We start from the raw sequence: 8,892 nt of genomic DNA, 5'->3' as shown, positions 1-8,892 counted from the left end.
AGCTAAGCATTGATTAAGCCTCTGAATTCGCGAGTGATCGATTACAGCACAGATATAATGACAACAACTACATACGGTCTAGGGATAGAAGAGGCAATTGTTGGCGAGGCTGTGTAGGCCCCAATTGTGGAGGATGTTCCAAAAGGTGCCAAGATTGTGGCATAGATCCGAAAATCGCTGCGTACGCCAAGACCCATGAAGGTTAAATAAGCAATGGCTCCTGTGCGCGTGTCCTTGAGGAACACGCTGTGCAACAAACTATTGATGGAGGAGAAGGGGAAAGCTGCCATGATCGAAACAAATGAGGAAGAAGAAGATTTGTAGGCCCTCATCATCGCAAAGGAAGAAGACGAAGGCATGGAGGTGGATATTCCACCTACGCACTCTATGAAAAAACTGCCCACCTACGTCCCCCCGCGAAAAGGGAAGGCCAAAGTGCCCAAGGACCTGAACGAGACCAAGAGTTCACTCCAGTCCCCGCTCCTCCCAGACGGCATTATGTTTGAAGGCATGAACTTAGGCCACGTGCCAACCATGAAATTTAAAGATTGGGACCTCGCTGACCACGAGAATTTCCCTCACCTTGAAACTAGGAACCTCATGAAGCAGAACACCATGGGGGTGACAATGTTAGAGCTGTGGAAGAGGCTGTGTGGAGTGGAAAAGGCTGGGCCACTGAACCTACTTAGATACCACATTTCCACCGGGTACCGCATTTCCACTGCACCCCAATAGCCATTTTTGTCATCAGACAGCTGCTCTGCCTAGTGCATGATGGGTATCTATGGCTGGAGAAGCGCATCCCCATCATGACAAACCTAATTCATCTCATTTCCCGGCTGCCATATAAGGGAAAGGACCCCACGACCATATCAAAAGGGAAGGGTAGTGATTTGGCCATCACGAAGGCCATGAAGATGAAGTACAAGCTGGAGAAGAAGAAGAGGGGCTACGCCATCTCCAGCATTAAGGATAAAGTAGTACATGTAGCAACCTAAATCCTGGCAGGCAAAGTTATGCAAAAATGTCACGCAGACAAGCTACCTACGCCAATGATCGCACTAGCCGAGTAGTGCATGGAGGGGGTCCAGTTTAACTGGTTCAAATTCCTTTGCATGAAGTTCTTACATAATTTTCATGAAGCCCTGGAGTAGGGTAAAACATTCCACTATGCATGGTTGTTTTTTTTGATAGTGCTCGTAGTAGGCAAATTGCTGCAGGATAGTCAATTTCCCATCATTGATAGAGAATTACCGGAGGCAGAGAAGTGTGCTTCACTCTAGGCCATGAAGGATGTGAAAAGGATACACGACATCAAGATCTTTTGGGTTCTCATGGAGATGAACATCTAAATGTGGATCAAATGGAAGCCGTGTTTGTCGCCCATGATGTACAACAGTCTACAGAGTTTTTCAGAATTTACGGTAGACATGCATAATATATGCATCAAGGCGCGAAAGGATCCGATGAAGTAGTGGATGAAGCTACCCTTTGTAGCCACTGACGACGCCATTTTCAATGTCTTTGAGGCATGGCCGCTGGAATTGCGTGCCCCAGACATTATGGAACTTGAGAGGTCGGTAGCACAAAAGAATAAAGACGATGCCAAGTTGCACGTCGTATAATTTACTGAGGAAAGGCAGAAGAAAACAGCAGCAGCCGAGGTGCAGGCAGTGCGGGAAGCATCACAAAAAGTAGTCAAGTAGGAAAAGGCCACAGAAATAACAACAGCACAGGAACTAGCCGTGAAGGCGGGCGAAGGCCAAGTAACGCCTTTGCAGGAGCAGGAGGTAGAGGAAATCGAAGCAGAAGAAGGAGGTGTAGACCCATGGACTGCGTCCACATAGTTGAAGTGCCAACACCTGGTCGAGCGAACAGGACCAGGAAGAAGGTCAAGGCCTAGAAATTGGCCATCGACCCGATCACCCTAACTGAGGTTGATCTACATAACATCGGTGAGACATTGCATGATGTCACAAATGAGGCTCTTTAGGATTTCATGTTGGAGAACCAAACTGTGTTGGGGGCCCTTAGAGCGCAATTGTAGGAATTACAGGTACACCCCCCTCAGGTTGGTACCCTTTCAACCAACCTCGTAGTAGTATTCTCGGCAGTAGATCACATGTTGCGCGTGCGGATGACGAACACAATAGTGTTTCTGGAAGGGGTGCTAGTAACATCAAATGAGGCTGACAGGTTTTTGGTGAGCACAATGAAAGGTCTCGGTGTTAACCTCACTGCCCTCCCATGGGAGAGACTATATCTGTTGCAGGATGGGATAATGGTAGAGTTGCACGCAAGGGAGAGCCGCGCATTCCAAGTCCTCAAGAAGAAAAACATAAATATGGAACAGCTCAGCTTGCAGCATGACAAATTGGTGTCAAAAAATCAACAGCTAGTGGAGGTGATATATGACGCTTGCCCAAGCATATCGGAGCTAGCCATTCTAGGAGATCTACCAATGGAAGTGCAGATCCACAGGTTAGCAACAAGATTCTGCAAGGCCAGGGAAGAGACAACAAAGGTTTAGCTAGAGTTGAATCTTCTGATCGTCGAGGTACGGTTAAAGGTGCAGCCATCCACTCCCCCAAAAGTCAGAGAACAGCCTGCTAGCACTATGACAATGGGATTGGAGGAAATCAGAGGTGTAGTACGAGACTGCACCAGCATGTTAGAAGAATCACTTGAGGTCCTCAACACTCTGCAGGAGGATTCCACCATTTAGCGCTTAGAGACAGAGGCATGTGAACTCCAACAGCAGTATGACAGTGTCTGAGGAACTACGAAAATAGTGGTCCTCACCCAATGGCTTGCGAGGATGCAACAGGTTAAGGCACTGAAAGAGTAGGTGGATGCAACAAGACATAAGGAGGCAATTCTAAAAGTGCACATCCAACCTTGGATCGATGAAGCCTTCACTATCATGGCAGATATCGAAGGTAAGCTTGCGCACATATAAGGGATGCATACATTGTTGCAGAGAAGCACCCGAGACACATAGGTCTCATAACAGCAGATGCAACAGATCCAGCAGGCAGTAGCTCAGTGCATTGTTGACCTCAGTACAATTTGAGAACAATTGGAGAGACTCCATGCAAAGATCGGTGCACCAACCGAGTGTCTCAAGGGCAAGTCACGATATTTGTGTTGGGGGCCTGTTAGGCTTGGAATCCCCCCCAAGGCATGTTTTGGGGCTCAAAGCCCAAGTTTTGACCAAATATTGTTGTAAAGCTCCTCAAATTACGGGCATGACATGAAAAAGTGTATTAGAGTCATAGGGTTGCATTCCCTATTTTTGTAATGTAATGTCAACTAGATAGACCTACCCATGGTCCGCGGACCATGGGATTGTATAAGTAGAGCAAGGCTCTAAGTATAGAAGAGAGATAGAGAATAGAAGAGGAGCAAAAGTCTAAGTGATTGAGTCACAATGGGAAGTGTGTCTTTGGGTCGTAGAGTAGGAGAAGGCTCTGTAGCTGAGTGTACAGAGGCCTAGTAGTCCGCAGCTAAGTGCGTGGACCCCTGTAGCTGAGTGCGCAGGGCGGAGTCGAGTCTCTAACTAAGGAAAGAATTAATAAAGAGAACTTTTATCATAATTCTATGTATCTGTTCTTGGGTCAATACATGTTTAATTTTCAAATGTATTATTTATTTACTGCGTGCACCTATATGAATGTTTTTTATTGTTAAGTATAACTCAAATATAAGATAATCACTAACATTGGAATACTAGTAAAGGCTTGGGTAATAACACAGAAGCACAATGATCAGCCCTTGAGTAGGGCTGCATGTAGGCAGTATACCAGGTTGCGAGGTTTGGGAAAGTGCATGAAGAAACCTATGTGCAGGGTCAAACTGCAGACCACTTGAACTCATCAGACATCTCCAGGGTGCGGAAACTTGGTTCTAGCACCCTACCATACTACTTCGAGTGAGGCCTCAGTCCGTGCTCCATGGACTGTTGCCAAAAGGGCTAGTAGTACCAGGATTTGTTTGGCTAAATCAACTCTGAACCTGGGTTAGGCCTCAATAAGGTCGACGCGAGGAGTAGTGCCAATCTCTTCACATCGGCGTGGGGGAGGTAAAGGCCATTGGCGTCGATCTTGTAAAATGGGCAAAACAGAAGTTTCAGGGGAAATGGTGCAAAAGGGAAATGACCTGCTCATGAAGAGGGACATAATGGGAGTTTCTTCATGAAGGAAAAGCATGCAGGGTACACTGTAGAGGTCCTCCAGGATCAAGGAACGGGGATTACAGGGATAGTGACAAAATTTTGTGTAACAGATGCCCCCTAATGTGTGAAGGTCGAGCAGGAGTGAGGGATGAAATTCTTTATAAATCAGTGCAGGGAACCGGTCTGCCATCGAAAAACCTACAAGTATAGATACATTTACATAAATTGAGATCTCTATCAAATGATACATGAATCGTGGCATGGATGCAACCATCCAAAGAATGATCATGTAAATGGATCCAGGTATGGGCGCAGCCATCCGTCAAAGAGGATCATAATGAAACGAAGGTACGATCGTAGCCATCCAATAATGAGAAGGCTAACATGTGATAACTCATGGTCTGGTTACAGCCAACCATCTAGAAGAGACATGCATATCATCACAACCATGTCACACCACTTCGCAACCTTGACTTTTGTGATCTAATTCCACGGTCTTGTGCTCAACCAAGACCCGATCAAATTATAGATCCTATCATGCGAATAGATGTGTTGATGTTGAACATGCTAGCAAATCACTTGATTACTAGTCATTGATGTAAATTGTTAACAAGCATGAGAGAAACCACCAATAACGACAATGGTCCTCAAGGTACTATCAACACAATTCCGAGAATGTGAATACAAGAACTGAAGTCGAACACCTGTGAAATCACTCGATCGAAAGCGATGTGAACTTACCGTCAAGTGCGAAGAACTTGCCATTAGGGCATGCAAGCTCTAAGGTACCAGAAAAGAGTCTCTTGGTCAACTTCCCAGATAATGAGTTGAAGTTGATGAAAAGTGACCATGTTGAAGGAGGGCCATAATGAATCCCACATCATCGACACGAGACGAGAGGATGGAAAATGATTTTGGATGATACAGAGAATCAAAGGTAAGTGTAACTATAGAAGGACAACTCTTGAACATATCGGCGACACAACTAGAAGTTTGGCAACTTTTGGATCCATCGGATCAGTGGTCATGATGACGTGGCAGAGATCAAATGGTAGGCAAAAGTAACAGCCCAAAACCAGGAAGGTCAACAATGAAAAGGAGGATGTCCCAACCCCACATGACGCAAAGAGTGTCATGTTCAAGAGTGAGCCACCGACACGACTGATAGATTTCCAAATTTTCCCCCACCATTTCTAGTAAGTACCCCAATTATTTTTTAATCGCAAGCTTGAAGGGGATAGAATATGCTTGCACTGTAAGTTCATCCTTCGAATGAATCTGACCTAGTAAGTTTAACGAGCCATAGGAAGGAAAAGCTCATGTTCATTATGGTGACGAATCCGATGTCGTTTAATATTTTAACACTCGACAAAGGTGTAACTCGGTGTCTTTTTCATGTTTAGAGAGTTTGAAAAGGACACATAAAAGAAAATGCCACATGGTCCCTTTTCATACATTTGTGTCCCTCGATCCTTAAAAGGTAGAAAACAATAATTGAGAGAACTGCTTCACCATTTCAGTCAAGGAGTACCTTTTTCGTAAATAATGCATCCGAACTCAAAAAAGGGGTAAACTTATTCTGGGCACATGAAGTTTTGCATCCATTAACGAGTTTGAAACGAGAAGGGCTCAACCATCTTTTTGCTTTTAAAGGGTCTGGAAAAGAGCTAAAAGTAGACTCCCCATTTTTATTCTCTTTAACGAGTCAAAAAGGGAAAAAAATACTCAACAATCTTTTCATATGAGTTTAATGAGTCGAGAAAAGAGCTTAAATGTGTCTCATCATCATCGTCAAACGTCCATCACCTGTTGTTGCACAAGTAAGGGAAAGCGTATTATCGATTCCTTGAGGTAAAATAGGTAAAAAGTATTTACAAAACTTGATATTTTCATGAAAAAATGAATAAAAGGGGAAAGTAAATATATTTTTACCATTTACCAATTTACATCTGCAGTGAAGACTTTTTACCCGCATCTTCCCTAGTTATTCCAGAGGAGATTACGGGAGATCCGGGAGGTCAATCAACGAGTTGTTAGTTCCAAGTAATAGCCAAAGCCCTGAGCTCCATTTTCATGCTATTCATTTATATTTTTAGCCATTCTTTCGAATTTTTAGGGAGGTTTTTGAAAAACAAATTCGCCCTCGATCGGCGCAATTTCTGGGTACGGGATCATGCCGACCGAGGGTGATTTTCACGACCATCCACGCCGATCAGCGCAACTCTTTTTAAAATAGGTGCGCCGATGTTGTGGATAGGGCAAAAATCATTTTTCTCAAAAGCTGACCGTTTAAACTTGAATTTGATATGCCAATGATGGTTATTGACTTAAATTAATGGCTTTTCCAGGAGAGAAATCGCCGAAAATGGTGGATTGGAAGGAAAGAGAACATGAAGATGTTCACACCCATGCATTGAATGATCCAATCTACTTGGAGGCTTTGAGAGCTTGTGGCTCCTCAAATTCTTCTCTACACTAGGGATGCGAGCCCAGCCCGAGTTGCTTCGATACTGGATAAGCCTTTGGGACATTAATCGCGAGATTTTTGTCATTGGGGACGAGGACTTGGAGTTGAAAACTTTAGATTTCTACTTCATCACTGGATTTTCTCGTAGAGGTGAGCCAGTTAACTTGTATGGCTCACGTCCGGTCGGGGCAAGTATATCTTCCTTGCTTGCCGAACACTGCCCTAAGGCCCTGAACTCAAAGAGTGGGAAGATAGAGATTTCCAATGTGTGGAATTTGACACTGAGGGTGATCCTTCTGACTAGCAATAGAGTGGTGGGGTATAAGGGGAACATGAGACTAACAAGTCGAAGTTCCTTTATGATATTTATTGCACAACTCCTACGATCTTCAACTGGACAAAGGCCATGAAGATGAACATCAAGCACCAGTTTTCCAAGGCCAAGGCGGGGAATATGAAGCTTGGCTTCAGATTAGTACTTGTGACCTTTTTCCTAGAACAAGTTCCACTGTTCTAGTATAAGTTGATTAAGGTTGATCCTCCTGCGCCACGCGATCTGCGGATGATCTGAATGGAAAATGGCTTCAAGCCATGGTATTCATCCACCCATGTTATTCATCCACCCATGGAATTTACCCATGGTATTATAAGTGGCATCCACTCATGGTATTTATCCACCCCTGGTATTGTAACTAAAATCCACCCATGGTATTTTCCCATGGTATTGTGACATCCACCCATGGTATTCATTCACCCATGGAATTGACCCATGTTCTTGTAACTGAAAAATAATATAAGTAACAAGTCACATTTTGTAAAAGGACAAATTGTCTGCCACAATGTAGACTTTATAGTTATTATCGGTTTTAATAAAAAGTTTCTTTGTGGTTTTGTTTATTGGGCATTCTCCTCCTTTCCTTCTCGCAATTTCAAATTTTCAGATCTTGGGGACCTCCCCCAAGATCCATTTAAATGTTTTATATCTTGAGGGCCTCCGCCCAAGATCCAAATCAGTGGTATCAGAACAGGTTATGATTCCATGGGAATGAGGTTTTCATGCATATTTCAGTTTCAAATTTTTGCACTAGTATTCAACAAACTTCATGCACACACTGCGACCTCCACAGAGCACTTTCTTGGGCCAAGCAGGAATAATTTTTCTTTTGACATTTCTTTGCAGGAAATATTTTTTTGGGTAGCGAGTTTGTAGATCAGATCTGAAACATTTGGTACAATATTTACAAAAAAAAATAACAGATCTAGATTCCTTACAAAAAATACCAAAATCAAAAAAAAAAAATCGGCCAAATAGGAGTCTAGATGAGGGAGATATCAGTGATTTAAAATTAGTTATGTTGTAGAATTTTTTTTCTGATGACAATTGGTGGATTACGACTCTCCTACCATTTTTTGAAGTTTTTGCACATAATTTCAGAAAAGGGATCATAAATCTGAGCTCCTCTTGAAAAAGCACTAAATTTAAAAAAAAATGGGTCGCATTGGAGTTCGAATGTGCGAGATATCGCTCTTTTAAAATCAACTATTTTTTCAGAACTTTTGTGACGGCGGAAACAAATTGCAGCATGAATTGGAGATTCTATGGTGTCCAGATAAGCATTTCCAACACATGGGGAGATGCAAAATGGTCCTTCTGCTTCCAAAAATAGGTTATAATAAATATTCTAAGTTATATTGACCGAGCTATGTCCATTTTAATTGTGAAGCAACATTCAGAGGGGGTTCCCATTGGAGACATGCCCTTCTGCCCAAGTTTAGTAGGCACTTGCTTCACATTCACCAGTTCCAGCATAGCAGCATTCGACTTGAGTTATTTGGAGACATGCCCTCCCAACCTAGGTTATGTAGGCACGTGCTACTTCATCAACAACAAACATCATGGTTATGGGTCAACTGCACAAAATCTTTGTCATCGAAGTCCATTTGCTAGGCTGCACACTGTTAGTATCACAGTTGGTCACAAGCATTACAGGCTATATCTATCCTCACATCTTCATTTTTCATGGTTATGGATCATCCACAAACCCACACTTCATCGAAGTCCATTTGCTAGGCCACACACTATCAATATCACTGTTGGTCACAAGCATTACAGGGTATCTCTATCCTCGAATCTTCATTCATCATGGTTATGGGTCAACCACAAACCCACACTTCATTGAAGTCCATTTGCTAGGCCGCACACTGTTAATATCACAGTTGGTCACAAGCATTACAGGGTATCTCTATCCTC

This window comes from Pinus tabuliformis, chromosome 2_2, assembly GCF_031772625.1.
Source record: "Pinus tabuliformis cultivar Carrire ecotype Pingquan chromosome 2_2, CPIR1, whole genome shotgun sequence".
Classification (NCBI taxonomy): domain Eukaryota; kingdom Viridiplantae; phylum Streptophyta; class Pinopsida; order Pinales; family Pinaceae; genus Pinus; species Pinus tabuliformis.
This window is presented reverse-complemented; position numbering follows the sequence as displayed.